The sequence below is a fragment of the Procambarus clarkii genome, chromosome 30 (genome assembly GCF_040958095.1).
Source record: "Procambarus clarkii isolate CNS0578487 chromosome 30, FALCON_Pclarkii_2.0, whole genome shotgun sequence".
Classification (NCBI taxonomy): domain Eukaryota; kingdom Metazoa; phylum Arthropoda; class Malacostraca; order Decapoda; family Cambaridae; genus Procambarus; species Procambarus clarkii.
The window spans coordinates 35,430,539-35,449,575 of record NC_091179.1 but is presented as its reverse complement, the minus strand read 5'-3'; positions in this window follow the sequence as shown (position 1 = coordinate 35,449,575).

The following is a 19,037-nucleotide window of genomic DNA, read 5'->3' as shown; positions in this document are numbered from 1 at the left end:
AGCTAAAACTCTCGGCGGGAAACGCTGGCGGGTGGTACCGGCTCCGACACTGCTGCTGAAAATTCGTGTTAATTTCGTCTCCACTCAACGTTGCATGGCCTAACTGCTGCCTAGCACGAGTTAAGTGCATGGAGACTTAATATGCCATAACTCACAGTGAACCTCAACAGTAATCAACCAAAATTAACCAATTTTCGCCTGCCTTTCTACGACCCTTCTGCCAAGTGTTCCCTATACGCCCATCCCTACTATAATTCACCAAGTATCTACCTTTAGAAACGCTACCAAGAATCTATTCGCCGAAAACATGCCCAAACATAACAACAAGCAAGGTAGGGGTGCCTCTCGCTCTGGTTCCATTACTCCTAGAGATCTGAATGAAACACTGGTAACGCTGCAATCCCCGCCGATGTTGGTAAACACAGCATCCGCTCCCCCTCCTCACTCCCCCCCTTCAACTCACCTCGAATCTCTAGCTGTAGAATTCACTCAATCTATGGCTTCCTGTCTAAACTTCAAACCTCTCAGAAGTAATCCATGGCTCCAGAAACTGCACAACCTTGTGAAAATGCAATCAGAAGCTATTTCGGCCCTCCAAGCCACAGTCACCCGACAACAACATACCATAGACCGCCTCCTTTAATCGTCGACGAACAACAACCAAGAAATTCTCAACATACAAACTGTTGCAAATGGTGCAATGGATCAAATACGTAAGATTCAGGCCGAAGAAACCCCCTCAGCTCAAAGTGACCTCCTTCAAAAGCTGGAAAAACAGATCAATCTCCTTCAGATTCACCAGGCGGCTTCCGAAGATGACCAAGAGCAACAACAACTTCATGACTCCCTGATAATTAGCTCTACTGATCTACCTGATGAACAACAAGGTGAGAATTGCTGTAACATAGCCCACACCCTAATTAATTCAAAAATCAGTGTCAATGTTCAAATCAAATCGGCTATTAGGATAGATAAAAACAATCCCCGTACCAGTAGGAGAATGCTCATCAAACTTGCAAATCCCTCTGCGAAGTTTGACCTCATACAATCAGCTGCTAAGCAAAAAACCAACCTCTATATAATTGAGTGTCTTACAAAGACGTGTCTTACACGACACTCTACCAATCCTCTACGTAGTATACGTGCACGCAACGCTCCTCACTCTAAGCTGTATATCAGCCCTTAAACTTACGCCAGATGATGTAGACCACCACCCACAGGCAGCTAAGTACATGGAGTCCAAGCATGTTATAGCAAAACCAAAGTAACCGACCAAAATCAACTCATTCCATCTCAAATAAGTTCAAAACAATCCTCTACGGCTGTGAGTACCAGTGCATGCTGCCGCCACCGCGCTGCCTGACGCAAGTTTCTTCACAACATATACCCCCCAGTCCATTCTAACCAATCATGTCTCCTAAAAATGTGACTGTGCAGGGAAATAAGGGCAACAAACCCCTTAACAAGGCATCCATCCCGGCCAACTCTAACAATATCCGTGTTTCTCCGTCTGGAAGCTCTGGGGTCCGGGGTGGCGGGGCTGCCCTCCCCTCCACCCCATTGAGCAAGGGAGCAGAGTCCTCTCAACCCTCTCCTATGAACATGCTAGCATCCCAGTATAAGCAACTCAAGCGAGCTTCCGGTCCCTCACCGGAATTCACTAACTGGACCGAGAATCAATAGTTCAAAAAGTTGTGCCTAGTCCTCGAGTCACAAAATACTATCATCTTGAGTCTTCTCAACGAGAATCTAGCGAACTGCGCTAATCTCCAACAACAACAACAAGAAATAACCCTCCTCCGCGAGGATATTAGAAACTGCAAGGCTAGCCAAGACCAACTACAGCATGATTTGAATGATCTCCGTGAGGAAAACAACCTTCGGAAAACTGATGAAGCCATAAAAAAACAGGAGGAAGCTCTCAGCAAAATGACTGCATGTATCAGTACATTTTCAGCCCAACGTTCCGTCTCCCAGGAGGAACAAGACCAGCAACAGCTGCTAGACTCTGTTATCGTGTCGTCCCAAGATATACCTGTGGAACATGAAGGTGAAAATTGTGTCGAAATAGCTCAGGATCTCTTAAAAAACAAATTGCAGCTCAGTCTAAACAAAACTGACGTTATTGCTGCCTACAGAGTAGGCAAAAAGAATCCATCAGGTCTAAACCAACGGAAAATTCGCCTGAAGCTGTCTTCCCAGTTCACGAAATCCCATCTAGTCCGGACAGCTGCATCCCAACGGAAGGGATTATACATCAACGAGTGCTTGACCAGGAACAGACAGCAAATCCTCTACGCCTGCGTCAAATCCGTCAACAAAACCCAGATGCGATTCATCAGTGCTTCGTTAGAGATGGTCTGATAAAGGTGAGAAAACCCGCAGAGGGCAAAATGTTTACAATTACTAAAGAAGAAAACCTCAACACTTTCCTCTCCCAATGTGGTTTGTCTCATCTTATCACTCCCAATGAATTAACTTAATTAACCCCCTGTCAACTAGTGGGGCTAGGTATCCTAAGTCTCCTTGGTTCATTTTCTGACTTAATTTTTAACTTACTCTTACCTAGTCATTTACCGAAATTATTTAATTGAGTGTATTAAGTAGTTCTTCAGGTCTTTTTAATTATACAGTCATTACTGAACTATCTATAGTTATTAATCATTAGCTTAAATTTGCCTATGTTTATTATTCAACTTTTCTTTGATTTCATTTATTACCTAGGTTGCCTAGCCTCGCCATGCTCCCTTACTCCATTGTACCCCTGGCTTTGCCTGCATCTCAAATTGCAAATTGTTACTTACAGTGTACCTGAGAGTACTCGTAAGCAATCTACCTCATTTTTTTTCATTTTTGCTCAATTTGTTTTTTGTATTGCTTAGTCTTGCTTATATTTTTTGTTTTGTATTTCTATATCTTGTGTTTTGTATAGTCCATGTTTATATGTTTTTTCTTTAATCTCATTTATTGCCTAGGTTGCCTAGCCTAGCCATACTCCCTTACTCCATTGTACCCCTGTAAGCCCCCTTTGTGTTTGTTTTGTACAGTATTGTGTATATATTTTTCCCTATTTTATAGCTTATTTCTACTTATTTCTGATTCTGCAATCAGCTTTTTTTATGCAGACAAGTATAGACCCAGAACTTAACCTCTTATCCACTATCTATGACAATAATCACTTTAATGATCTAAATTGCAGATATTTTGCAGCACATGATGTAAACAATGTATTAACTCATAATCACAATATCTCTGTAATCAATTTGAACGTTAGATCCCTAGGTAAACACTTCGATGATGTTTGTGCCTTGATTGAAACTATTGGCAACAAATTCTCTTTTATTATACTTACTGAAACATGGTTGAAAGAGGATACTACTCAACTCTTTAACATGCCTAACTACTCAGCAATTCACAACTGTCGTCAACTTCAGAGAGGTGGTGGCACTGCTCTTTACTACCACCAAGAACTAACATGCTTAAAAGAAATTAGAACTAGAGACTGCTATGGGGAGTATATCTTCGCCAGCTTCAGAGTCAAGGGTGCCGAGTCTGTCCTGTCTGTGGGTGCAGTCTATAGAATTCCCAACACTGATGTGTCTGAATTCAACTCAAACCTTAGAAATCTAATACTTGATAACAGACTGAACAAAAACCACCTAATTATCGCAGGGGACTTTAATATTGACCTCTGTGAGCCAGAACACCCTACTGCTGTTAGTTTCCTCAACTGTATGAATTCCTGCTTCCTCATACCCTTAATCACTAGACCTACTAGAATCACTGATAGCACTGCCACGACTCTAGATCACATCTGGACCAACATAACCTCTCCGGTTACTTCAGGTATAATCACCGATAGCACTACAGACCATTACCCCACATTTCTCTTAACTAACATTAGCAAACCACCTCTAGAAACAAGGGAGTTAAGCTTTAGGCTGCACAATGAAACTGCTATAAACAATTTTATAACTGCTGCTGATAATGTCAACTGGAAGTCCGAGTTAGGTAACATAGGGGACATCAACCTAGCAGTGCAATCTTTTCTACAAACAACTCTTAGCCTTTATAACACCCACTGTCCTAGGCTTACAAAACAAGTCACAAGCAAAAGGCTTAACAATCCTTGGCTTACAAAGGGAATACTGAAATCCATTAACAAAAAACACGACCTTGAGAAGAAGTATAGGTTAGGAATTGTCTCCAAAGAATTCTCAAAGAATTACTCATTATTGCTATCTAAGATAATTAGACGAGCCAAAACTAAATACTACGAAGATAAATTTACTCAAATAAAGAGCAACATTAAACAAACTTGGAGCACAATTTCACAAATATTGGGATCAAAGAAATCTTTAAATAACAAACCGACTCTCCTGTCTAATAACGATGGTCAGCTTTCAGCCTCTGATTCTGCTATTGAGTTCAATAGGTTCTTCTCTTCCATTGGTTCATCCCTTGCAAATGATATTCCATCTTCCAGTACTGACATTAAGGACTATCTTACAGGTAACTATCCACAGTCTCTGTACCTAAAGCCTATTAACTCCACTGACGTCAATGAGATAATCCTTTCCCTTAAAACCAAGTCTGGTGCCCTTGAGGAGATACCAACTTTAATTTACAAAAAAGCCTCCAGATCTTTAGCCCCTGCTATTGCTTTGCTCTTCAACAAGTCACTTGAACTCCAAACCTTTCCAGATATTCTAAAAAAAGCGAGAGTAACGCCTGTCCACAAATGTGGTGACCCCACAGATGTTAACAACTACAGACCTATATCAATCCTGCCAAACTTGTCAAAAAATTTTGAAAAACTAATATATAAGCAGCTTTACTCATATCTAGCCAAACTCAATATACTTAGCCCTTGCCAATATGGCTTCAGACCCAAAAAAAGCACTAACGATGCACTTATTAGTATGCTTAACTCGATTCATACAGCTCTTGATAAAAATGAGTTCCCTGTTGGGTTATTTGTGGACCTGCGTAAAGCTTTTGATACTGTCAACCACCATAACCTTCTTCTTAAATTACATCATTATGGAGTCAGAGGACACTCCCTACAATACCTCGAGTCCTACCTTACTGACAGGATCCAATATGTTTCTGTGAATAATACAATTTCTCCCACCCTACCCATCAACATTGGTGTTCCTCAGGGCAGCATACTTGGCCCTCTCCTCTTTCTCATCTACATTAATGACCTTCCAAATGCCTCCCAACACCTCAAACCAATTCTATTTGCTGACGACACAACCTTCATTTACTCCAGTCCTGACCCTCTTGCTCTAAATGCCACAGTAAATACTGAGCTAAATAAAGTCCATCTTTGGCTAACTGCCAACAAACTCACCCTTAACATTGACAAAACTTTCTATATTCTGTTTGGCAATAAATCCTCTAGTCAAATAAATCTCAAAATAAACAATACCCAAATTTGTAACAAATTAGATGGCAAATTCCTTGGCATTCTCATTGACCACAAGCTGAATTTCCAGGGACACATTCTAAATATATCAAAAAAAGTCTCAAAAACTGTGGGCATTCTTTCTAAGATCAGATATTATGTACCACGCCCTGCCCTGGTGACTCTCTATTACTCCCTTATCTATCCTTATCTCAACTATGGTATTTGTGCTTGGGGTTCTACTACCCAAAATCACTTACGTCCTCTAATTACCCAACACAAAGCTGCTATTAGAACAATATCCAACTCTGGCCCCAGACATCACTCGGTACCCCTACTCAAATCTCTGAATATGTTAGATATTAAGTCACTGCACATTCTCTCATGTGTATTATACATATATAAAACGCTAAACTATAATGCCAATCCTGATCTCAAAAGCTTCATAGAAGGTTGTAACAGAACCCATGAGCACCACACCAGAAATAAATACAGTTTTGATATTCCTAGAGTACGACTTAATCAAACTAGAAATGCTCTGCAAATCAAAGGGCCCAGAATGTGGAATGACCTTCCCAACCATGTTAAAGACTGTACCTCTCTCAACCAGTTTAAGATAAAAACTAAACACTACCTAATAAATTCCCTGTAATCTACCTCACTCCTCTATTGTCAACCCATGTCTGTTATTTTCTTTTTTTTTTAATCAACACTGTTTGTCAACCTATTGTATTTGTGCTGCTTTTTCAGTCATGTTCCCCCTTTTTTTTATCTTTATTTGTATTTGTTCTCAACACTTTTTATTCTTTATGCTCAATTAGTATTAAGTTCTAGATATTAATGTTTTTCTTGCCCGAAACGCATTGCGTAATAGTGGCTTTAGGCATTGTATGTACTAGCTCTATCTATATATCAATCCATTAATGTAACATCACTTGTATGTATAAACCTTACCTGAATAAACATCTGAATCTGAAGCTGAATCTGAAAGCAGCGTGGATCCCTCCTCTTCAGGCTGCGTCAAATTCGCAAACAAAACCCTGGTCTTATCAAGCAGTGCTACACTAGGAATGGTACGATTTTTGCGAAGAAGGAAAGTACAGGAAAAAGATATGAAATAAAATGTGACCAACAACTCCTGGCCTTCTTAAGTGATTGTGGTATATCTGAAAACCTGAACCCGACCAATGCCAGTACTTAAATTAACTCTTTCAGTGCCTGAGCCTAACCTAACTTAATCTAACTTTGTCTAAGGTGCTGTCTCTGCCTTACCATTTACCTAATGTTCTCTCATTCATATAATTTCCTAAATAATCCATCAAGTCTCCATGCACTTATGCAAGCATCTACCTCAGTTTCATTGTAAAATTTTACTCTTAAATCTAATCTTACCCTATTCCATTTATATTTTAAATTTATTTGTATTGATCTATGTCATTAATTGAAATCAATTATTGATTTCATTTTTGTTCTTTTAATTAAGTTCATACTAATTATAAGTTAAAACTAAGCTAAATAAAATTTATTATCTTTAAGATTATTTTACTTTACAATTATCATTTGTCAAATTTTTTTATATATTCATCTTGACAGTCTCTACTGATTTTTTGTTCTCTCCACCAAACTTGTGTATCCTCCATGGCTATCTAGTGACCTTAATTCTACCTCTAATTGTTTCAATTCTTTTGTTTACTTGCATTTATTGTTGTGTTTTGCCATAATTATTCTCTAATTTAGCAGACTCAATACTTTGTAAGCTCTTATTGTATTGTTATATTATTATATTGTTGTGTTTTGCTATAATTACTTTCTATTTTACAGCAGATTTGTTTTCATCTGTTCCTGTAATTGCTTATCTTATTGTATCGTGACATTCTTATCTATATTGATATATATTATCTATCTATTGTTACTTACAGTGTACCTGAGAGCACTTGTAAGCAATCTACCTCATTTTTCATTTTTGCTCAATTTGTTTTTGTATTGCTTAGTCTTGTTTATATTTTTGTTTTGTATGTCTATATCTTGTGTTTTGTATAGTCCATGTTTATATGTTTTTTCTTTAATCTCATTTATTACCTAGGTTGCCTAGCCCAGCCATACTCCCTTACTCCATTGTACCCCTGTAAGCCCCTTTTGTGTTTGTTTTGTACAGTATTGTGTACATTTTTCTCCCCCTATTTTATAGCTTATTTCTACCTTGTAATTTGCCTTTCTTTCCTTGTTTTTCCTGCAATCAGCTTTTTTATGCAGTCAAGTATAGACCCAGAACTTAACCTCTTATCCACTATCTATGACAATAATCACTTTAATGATCTAAATTGCAGATATTTTGCAGCACATGATGAAAACAATGTATTAACTCATAATCACAATATCTCTGTAATCAATTTGAACGTTAGATCCCTAGGTAAACACTTCGATGATGTTAGTGCCTTGATTGAAGCTATTGACAACAAATTATCTTTTATTATACTTACTGAAACATGGTTGAAAGAGGATACTACTCAACTCTTTAACATGCCTAACTACTCAGCAATTCACAACTGTCGTCATCTTCAGAGAGGTGGTGGCACTGCTCTTTACTACCACCAAGAACTAACATGCTTAAAAGAAATTAGAACTAGAGACTGCTATGGGGAGTATATCTTCGCCAGCTTCAGAGTCAAGGGTGCCGAGTCTGTCCTGTCTGTGGGTGCAGTTTATAGAATTCCTAACACTGATGTGTCCGAATTCAACTCAAACCTTTGAAATCTAATACTTGATAACAGACTGAACAAAAACCACCTAATTATCGCAGGCTACTTTAATATTGACCTCTGCGAGCCAGAACACCCAACTGCTGTTAGCTTCCTCAACTGTATGAATTCCTGCTTCCTCATACCCTTAATCACTAGACCTACTAGAATCACTGATAGCACTGCCACGACTCTAGATCACATCTGGACAAACATAACCTCTCCGCTTACTTCAGGTATAATCACCGATAGCACTACAGACCATTACCCCACATTTCTCTTCACTAACATTAGCAAACAACCTCTTGAGTCAAGAGAGATACGTTTTAGACTACACAATGAAACTGCTATAGACAATTTTATAACTGCTACTGATAATGTCAAATGGGAGTCCGAGTTAGGTAACATAGAGGACATCAACCTAGCAGTGCAATCTTTTCTTCGAAAAACTCTTAGCCTTTATAATACCTACTGTCCTATGCTTACAAAACAAGTCACAACCAAAAGGCTTAACAATCCCTGGCTTACAAAGGGAATACTTAAATCTATTAATAAAAAACATGACCTTGAGAAGAAGTATAGGTTAGGAATTGTCTCCAAAGAATTCTCAAAGAATTACTCATTATTGCTATCTAAGATAATTAGATGAGCCAAAACTAAATACTACGAAGATAAATTTACCCAAATAAAGAGCAGCATTAAACAAACTTGGAGAACAATTTCACAAACATTGGGATCAAAGAAGTCTTTAAATAACAAACCGACTCTCCTGTCTAATAACGATGGTCAGCTTTCAGCCTCTGATTCTGCTATTGAGTTCAATAGGTTCTTCTCTTCCATTGGTTCATCCCTTGCTAATGATATTCCATCTTCCAGTACTGACATTAAGGACTATCTTACAGGTAACTATCCACAGTCTCTGTACCTAAAGCCTATTAATTCCACTGACGTCAATGAGATAATCCTTTCCCTTAAAACCAAGTCTGGTGCCCTTGAGGAGATACCAACTTTAATCTACAAAAAAAGCCTCCAGATCTTTAGCCCCTGCTATTGCTTTGCTCTTCAACAAGTCACTTGAACTCCAAACCTTTCCAGATATTCTAAAAAAAGCGAGAGTAACGCCTGTCCACAAATGTGGTGATCTCACAGATGTTAACAACTACAGACCTATATCAATCCTGCCAAACTTGTCAAAAAATTTTGAAAAACTAATCTATAAGCAGCTTTACTCATATCTAGCCAAACTCAATATACTTAGCCCTTGCCAATATGGCTTCAGGCCCAAAAAAAAGCACTAACGATGCACTTATTAGTATGCTTAACTCGATTCATACAGCTCTTGATAGAAATGAGTTCCCTGTTGGGTTATTTGTGGACCTGCGTAGAGCTTTCGATACTGTCAACCACCAAAACCTTCTTCTTAAATTACATCATTATGGTGTCAGAGGACACTCCCTACAATACCTCAAATCCTACCTTACTGACAGGCTCCAATGTGTTTCTGTGAATAATACAATTTCTCCCACCCTACCCATCAACATTGGTGTTCCCCAGGGCAGCATACTTGGCCCTCTCCTCTTTCTCATCTACATTAATGACCTTCCAAATGCCTCCCAACACCTCATACCAATTCTATTTGCTGACGACACAACCTTCATTTACTCCAGTCCTGATCCCCTTGCTCTAAATGCCACAGTAAATACTGAGCTAAATAAAGGCCATCTGTGGCTAACTGCCAACAAACTCACCCTTAACATTGACAAAACTTTCTATATTCTGTTTGGCAATATATCCTCTATTCAAATAAATCTCAAAATAAACAATACCCAAATTTGTAACAAATTAGATGGCAAATTCCTTGGCATTCTCATTGACCACAAGCTGAATTTCCAGGGACACATTCTAAACATATCAAAAAAAGTTTCAAAAACTGTGGGCATTCTTTCTAAGATCAGATATTATGTACCAAGCCCTGCCCTGGTGACTCTCTATTACTCCCTTATCTATCCATATCTCAACTATGGTATTTGTGCTTGGGGCTCTACTACCCAAAATCACTTACGTCCTCTAATTACTCAACACAAAGCTGCTATTAGGACAATATCCAATTCTGGACCCAGACATCACTCGGTACCCCTACTCAAATCTCTGAATATGTTAGACATTAAGTCACTGCACATTCTCTCATGTGTATTATACATATATAAAACGCTAAACTATAATGCCAATCCTGATCTCAAAAGCTTCATAGAAGGTTGTAACAGAACCCATGAGCACCACACCAGAAATAAATACAGTTTTGATATTCCTAGAGTACGACTTAATCAAACCAGAAATGCTCTACAAATCAAGGGGCCCAGAATGTGGAATGACCTTCCCAACCATGTTAAAGACTGTACCTCTCTCAACCAGTTTAAGTTAAAAACGAAGCTATACCTAATAAACTCCCTGTAACCTACCTTACCCCTCTGTTGTCAACCCATGTATGTTTTTTTTTTTTTTTTTTTTTTCAAATCAACGCTGTTTGAATGTAATTTTCTGTAATAATTTGTAATTGTATTTGTGCTGCTTTTTCAACAATGTTCCCCCCTCTTTTACCTCTATTTTTGTTTGTTCTCAACACATTTTATTCTTTTTACCCATTAGTTTTAAGCTTTAGTCATTAATGTTTTTCCTGCCCGAAACGCTTTGCGTAATAGTGGCTTTAGGCATTGTATGTACTAGCTCTATCTATAAAGCCAACAAACTTTGTAAAATCTCTTGATGTATGTACCTTACCTAAATAAAAATTATTATTATTATTATTATTATTATAAAAGACCCGGCCCCCAAAATAAACTATCCACAGTAATAATACCTTGCTACTAGACCATATATGTCAGTCTGAGGGTTGATCAATGCACACCCACACAGGAAGAAGGGATACTCTATAATTTATGTACTTATTTATTAACCCCTTAACAACCCCCCATATACACTCACACCAATAACAATAATAATAAAAACTTTACCACCCTATCTTACGTTGAAAGCCTTGGTCCACATAGACAGGATACAAGGTTTACACTGAGAACAAGCTAGGGTAAAGTACTACTGGATAAGCACTGAAGCTGGATGCAGCTTAGGGTAGAGACACCACGTGGTACCCTAATACAAAACACAACACTTAGGGGTACCCAAACACTGGCAAATACTACCCCCCAGGTCTCACCAATCGTTACTACCAGAGTAGGCACACTTAAACACCATACAGTACTTAACTTATTGGTACAGGAACTTAAGGTAAGGGAAATAAGTAAGAGGAGAAGGGAGGAGAGTAGGGGTGCAGCCACAGAGTAGGTCTCGTCCCCACGAACGCCAGCCAGAGAAGACCGCTCCTAGCGACCAGCTAGGCCTCCCGCATGACGTGGTGCCGGAAGGAGCCTAATTGATCGTGCAGCTAAGCACATTAAAGATCTTCCCCTATGCAATGTATTGTTACTTTACAAATGATTAGAAATTATTAGTCAACATAGTTGGTGCCTATGTTATTATTTAATAATCAACCCCAAGCTCAGTCTTTAAATGCTCTTTGAGAAACAAGAATAGTCTTACGTCTGGCAGGGAAGATACAAACAATTGCCGCTCGTGATGCACTCAACTGTACTACCAGAAAGTTTAATAGCTCAATTTTGACCTCTGGTTTCCACTGGAGAACCCAGGGTCGTAACATATACGGACTCCCCACTCAAAGTACAAGCCATCGCCCATTTTTTTTTTTTTTTTTTTTATATTGTCAGAACAACTGCACTTCCAGCTGCACCCGTGGTGCGGTGTAGGGAACCATCAGTGTATATGATTTGAGAGAGAGAATGCTCTCTGGACAGAGCATCAATATGGCTTAAGGGGTTGAGCTTTGCCTCAAGACGAAGCTTGGGCTGATCTCTAATTTGCTTCTTGGGTGAAAAGGGAGGGATTAAAACTGGAAAGGGTGTAACCTCCTACGGTGCAGGAAAGTCCCGTTGTTGTTTCTCTTGGTACAAATCATGAACCTGATACATTCTGAGTTGAGTTCCAGTTTTTGTTATCCATTTGGAACATTGCTGATCTTCAATAAAGAAATTCTGGAGGGCTTCTGTGCAAGGATTAGGATGAGTTAGCCTAAGCATTTTTATACCAATTTGACAGTTAATTTCAGTAACACGATCAACAACGCTCGGACTATTAAGTTCCTTTCTCATATTAAGTATCTTTGTGGTACGAGGGCACCCAAAGATTATCCTCAAGGCTTCGTTCTGCAATTTTTCAAGCCCTTCAAGCTTTCTTTCAGGCATCAAAACAAGCAGAGGTGCAGCATAGTCCACTAAAGATCTGATGTATGCAAGGTACATCATTTTGACAATTCTGACATTGGCACCATAGCCTGAGTGATAACCTTCAACAGCCTTGAGAGCTCGGAGCCTATCTTTATACTGACGACAGAGTCTGAATACAACAGGACCATGCAGTGGCACCTCAAGGCCAAGGTATTTAAATCTGTTTACATAATCAAGCTGGGAGCCATCAGACAGTTGCATCTTGCGAACAGCTCCTCCCTGCCTGGGTGGGCGCCGATTTAGTATCTTTGTTTTCTCTGCTGAGATAATTAAACCTAGGTCCTGACATGAGTCTAATACAGAGTTAAGAGTGTTCTGCGTGTTAGCACACCCAGTGGTATGAATCATTATATCATCAGCATAGCTAATGATGTGGACGTTGGGTTTGCTCGGTATAGAGTTTAACAGCGTGTTTATTAAGATATTAAATAGGTAGGACTGAGGACACCACCCTGCGAGGTACCTAGTTCAAAGTCTGTTGTTACACTCCTATGCCCCAGGGAAAATACAGAAGACTTCCTGTTGGATAAGTAACCCCTGATCCAACAAAGAAGCCGACCACCAATATTCATTCTTGCAAGCTCACTCAAGATAACATGTCTATTTGCAATATCAAAGGCAGACATAAGATCTAGGAAGGTGGTATATGACTTTTCAGTGTGCAGGGTAAGAAAGGTGGTGATGCAATGATGCACACCCCTACCATGCATGAAGCTATATATCTGGAGGTTCTTATTCTATGGAGGAGACGGTTTAGGACCATTCTCTCGAATGTTTTGCAAATGCAGCTAGTAAGGTTGTTGTTGTTGTTGTTAAAGATTCGCTACCTGGAACAAAGAGTTCCAAGTAACACGGGCTATGGTGAGCCCGTACGCTAGTAAGGGAAATTAGGGGGAAAGCATTCTCTTGATTTGGCTTGGGAATTGGAATGATTATACTGTTGGTCCAAGAGATAGGAAGTTCCCCAGTAACATAGCTCATATTATACAGCTCAAGCAGGGGATTCCCTGGTACTAAAGGGAGCAGACGCAATATGTCATAAGTGATACCATCTTCACCGGGGGATGTGGCTTTGCCTTTGTTTAGGGCCGCGAGTAATTCAAACTCAGTAAATGGCACGTTGCATTCATCTTCCTTGTGGAGCATGAAGTCAACGAGCCTTTCTCGATCTCCGTAACCAGCATTTAATCTGAACTGTATGTCTGGGGGAAGATTATTGAAGCTAGAGGTGGTTGCTCAAGCATCGACTAACTCGTTTGCTCTGTGTAGAGGGTGAGGGTGTGCTACTTGGCCGATCTTATCGCCTTTAATTCTTTTAAAATCCTTCCATGCCTGGCTGAGGGAGGTATGAGAGTTGAGACTGTTAACAAAAATTTCCCAGTTATCTTGCCTGAGCTCTGTCATGCGCTCCCTCGCCTTGGCTAGGGCTTTCTGAAAGAGCTTGAGCATTGCTGGCGTACGTGTTTCCCTATATGCAAGCCCAACTCGTCTGGCAGTGCGTTTCAAAGTACGCAGTTTGGGGTCATTGTAATAGGAATGGCGTTTATTACCTTTCATATCGTTCCGACTAATCAAATCAAATCAAAATCAAATGTTTATTTAGGTAAGGTACATACATACAAGAGATTTTACAAAGAGTGATGGATTTATAGATAGGGCTAGTACATACAATGCCTAAAGCCACTATTACGCAAAGCGTTTCGGGCATGAAAAACTTAAATGACTAAAGCTTAATACTAATTGAGCATCAAGAATAAAATGAGTTGAGAACATATAAAAAAAGAGATAAAAATGGGGGAACATGGGTGAAAAAGCAGCACAAATACAATTCGGTCGACAAACAGCGTCATTTAAAAAAAACAGACATTGGTTGACAATAGAGGGGTAAGGTAGATTACAGGGAATTTATTAGGTTTTTATCGTTTTTATCTTAAACTGGTTGAGAGAGGTACAGTCTTTAACATGGTTGGGAAGGTCATTCCAAACTCTGGGTCCCTTGATTTGTAGAGCATTTCTAGTTTGATTAAATCGTACTCTAGGAAGATCAAAACTGTATTTATTTCTGGTGTGGTGCCCATGGGTTCTGTTACAACCTTCTATGAAGCTTTTGAGGTCAGGATTGGCATTACAGTTCAGCGTTTTATATATGTATAATACACATGAGAGAATGTGCAGTGACTTAATATCTAACATATTCAGAGAGAAACGCTTTGCGTAATAGTGGCTTTAGGCATTGTATGTACTAGCTCCTATCTATAAAGCCAACAAACTTTGTAAAATCTCTTTATGTATGTACCTTTGCCTAAATAAAAATTATTATTATTATTATTATTATTTGAGTAGGGGTACCGAGTGATGTCTGGGGTCAGAGTTGGATATTGTCCTAATAGCAGCTTTGTGTTGAGTAATTAGAGGACGTAAATGATTTTGGGTAGTAAAACCCCAGGCACAAATACCATAGTTGAGATATGGATAGATGAGGGAGTAATAGAGAGTCACCAGGGCAGGGCGGGGTACATAATATCTGATCTTAGAAAGAATGCCAACAGTTTTTGAAACTTTTTTTGATATATTTAGAATGTGTCCCTGGAAATTCAGCTTGTGGTCAACGAGAATGCCAAGGAATTTGCCATCTAATTTATTACAAATTTGGATATTGTTTATTTTGAGATTTATTTGATTAGAGGATTTATTGCCAAACAGAATATATAAAGTTTTGTCAATGTTAAGAGTGAGTTTGTTGGCAGATAGCCAAAGATGAACTTTATTTAGCTCAGTATTTACTGTGGCATTTAGAGCAAGGGGGTCAGGACTGGAGTAAATGAAGGTCGTGTCGTCAGCAAATAGAATTGGTTTGAGGTGTTGGGAGGCATTTGGAAGGTCATTAATGTAGATGAGAAAGAGGAGAGGGCCAAGTATGCTGCCCTGAGGAACACCAATGTTGATGGGTAGGGTTGGAGAAATTGAATTATTTACAGAAACATATGTACTCGGTTACCATCCTTATAATCTGTTGTATTCGTGTCGCTCCGGACACAAGCATGTTGCAGTTACTCCTTAAGACTTTTTTCCTATATTTGATTTTGTTGTTATTTATATGTTGATTTGATACTATATATATTTATCATATATATATATATATAGATTATTTTGGTCTGATCTATTGTTTTATATTATTATATTGGATTATATATGAATTGAGTTATTACTTCCTAGTTTCCCCTCTGGTTTAACTTCTGCCTTCGCTCCAGATACGGTAACTTGTTACCTGTCCCCCCCCCCCCCCCTTCCTTTTTTCACTTGTCCGGGTTTTCTTTTCTTTTTTCCGCTAAAGTTCTGCTCGGTTTGTTAGTTACCTTACTTCGCTACAGTCTATTTTCCAGGAAGATCTTATTCTCCTCCTTTCACCTTAATTTTGCTCTAGACACTCCTATCCTCTGTGCCAGTGTTCCTTTCCGAGTTTTCCTCTGGGTTTCATCCTGGCTTTTTCATTTAATGACAGTTGCCCAGTTTGCTTCCGGAAAACGTCCCCCCCTCTTACAACCTAATTCCAGCAGTACCCTTAAGGGATAGGTTTATTGCCCATCACGTTCCTACTGCATGCCCGCTCTGCCCACCCTTACTGTACTCCCTTGAGCGCAGGCGGGAGAAGTACATAATAATTTACACGTGGAAAATATAAGAGGGGCTGGTCCCAAACCTGCACACAGAAATAACATCACATGAGACCAGAAGACATGGCAGGATGTGCAGAATACCCCCGTTGAAAAGCGGAGGTGCAACAGGTACTCTGAGAGAGAACTCTATCAACATCAGAGGCCCGAGACTGTTAAACACGCTTCCGCTACACATAAGGGGCATAACTGGCAATCCCCTCACAGTGTTCAACAGAGAACTGGATAAGCACCTCCAAAGGATACCTGATCAACCAGGCTGTGACTCATACATCAGGCTGCGAGCAGCCGCGTCCAACAGCTTGGTTGATCAGTCCAGCAACCAGGAGGCATGGTCGACGACCGGGCCGCGGGGACGCTAAGCCCCGGAAGCACCTCAAGGTAACCATAATACTTCCAGAACCGACTACAGAAGGCGCACAAGGCACACCAATGAAGAACGAGGTAAAAGGGATGTAGCCCAAGGGCAGACTACGGTACCCATGAAGTCGACACCACCCTCACCGCCGTGGGGCGGGCCGCAGCGACAACGACGGACACGGGGTCGACTCTGGGGAGTCGGCCTTGGTGTAGGCGACTTCCCATGCCCGCCCTGGGGCCAGCATTACAGGATTGGTCCCTGTGAGGGTGGGCTCCAGCGATGACCAGTCTTACTCCAGCGGGCACAGCGCCCCCTACTCGGGTGCACAATCCCTGCTGTACGTTTACCTCACAAGGACGTGGCATCGGGGTTCCACCTTGCCTCTCTACGCTCTGTGGATCGACGCGATGATGCTCCGTTGGCCTCACCAAGGACGCTGTTTAACTTGCAGCATCTGCCTAGTAGAACTGGTTGAGCTCCTTTTTCAGTCAGGAGGAACCCGACTGTTTTTAATGCCCTCTCCGGGGATACGGGCACGGTTGCTGTCACGGAAACGAGTGGCCATATTTCTAGTCAAAGGTTGGCGAGGAACACTCGCCTCACAAGGTCTAGTTGGTGGGCTCTTGCCTCACTATGCCCATGGCCAGTCGCGATGGCACTTCGTTCGCCTCGTCAAAGAAGCCGTTTCACTTGCAGCATCTGTCTAGTAAACCCGGTTGGGTAAATTTTAGTCAGGGAAACCTGTCACGGGCACGGTTGCAGCCACAGTGCGTGTAGTCACACTCCTAGTTACAGCGGCCAGCCGCCGGTCGCCCTTCGGGGTTGGGTTTTCCGCGCCGCTGGCCCGCGTGGGATGGGGGGGCTGCTCCGCCAGAACCCCCAAAGTGATAAGCCTGCAGAGAGCTAAGAAATATTAACATGAACTGTAAATAGTGTAAATTCAAATAATGCAACTTTCAGTTACTAACTATAGATGTAACTATTAATTGTAATTGATTTAATACTTTATCATTATAATGATTATTCATTATAATTATTCTTTACTCCAAAGGATACCTGATCAACCAGGCTGTGACTCATACGTCAGGCTGCGAGCAGCCGCGTCCAACAGCCTGGTTGATCAGTCTGGCAACCAGGAGGCCTGGTCGACGACCGGGCCGCGGGGACGCTAAGCCCCGGAAGCACCTCAAGGTAACCTCAAGGTACTACTTTATTTTTAAGCATTACAGTCACTAATAATTTATCATTCACCCTAATTAGCTATTTCATGCATTAAAATTATTGCTTATCATTATACTATTTGTTATTATTATTATTATATTATTATTATATAATAATAATTATTAATTAATATATTATTTATTAATTTATTATTTATTAATTTATTATTAATTTATTATTTATTGATAAATAAATAAATAAATAAATGTTTATTCAGGTAAGGTACATACATACAAGAGGGTTTTAAAAAAAATTGATAGATTTATAGATAGAGCTAGTACATACAATGTCTAACGCCACTATTACGCAAAGCATTTCGGGCAGGAAAAACATTAAAGACTAAAACTTAATAGTAATTGAGCTTAAAGTATAAAATGTGTTGAGAAACAAATAGAAATAGAAATAAAAAGGGGGGAACATGACTGAAAAAGCAGCACAAATACAATTAAGTCGACAAACAGCGTTGTTTAAAAAAAACTGGAACATTGGAGCTACGCTACGAGACCAACGTGATCACGCTGCGCTCCTCACTCTAAGCTGTATATCAGCCCTTATGCTATTGCCAGATGATGTAGACCGCCACCCACAGGCAGCTAAGTACATGGAGTCCTAGCATGTTATAGCAAAACCAAAGTAACCGACCAAAATCAACTCATTCCATCTCAATTAAGTTTCAAAACATTCCTCTACGGCTGTGAGTACCAGTGCCTGCTGCCGCCACCGCGCTGCCTGACGCAAGTTTCTTCACAATATATACCCCCAGTCCATTCTAACCAATCATGTATCCTAAACATGGGGCTGTGCAGAGAAAGAAGGACAACAAACCCCTTAACAAGGCAACCATCCCGGCCAACTCAAACAATATTCGTGTTTCTCCGTCTGGAAGCTCTGGGGTCCAGGGCAGCGGTGCTGCCCTCCCCTCCACCCCTTTGAGCAAGGGAGCAGAGACATCTCAACCCTCTCCTATGGACATGCTAGCATCCCACTATAAGCAACTCAAGCGAGCTTCCGGTCCCTCACCGGAATTCTATAACTGGGCCGAGAATCAGTGGTTCAAAAAGTTGTGCCAAGTCCTCGAGTCTCAAAATGCTATCATCTTGAGTCTTCTAAATGAGAATCTAGCGATCCGCGCTAATCTCCAACAACAACAACAAGAAATAACCCTCCTCCGCGAGGAAATTAGAAACTGAAAGGCAAGCCAAGACCAACTACAGCATGATTTAAATGATCTCCGTGAGGAAAGCAACCTTCTGAAAACTGATGAAGCCATTAAAAAAC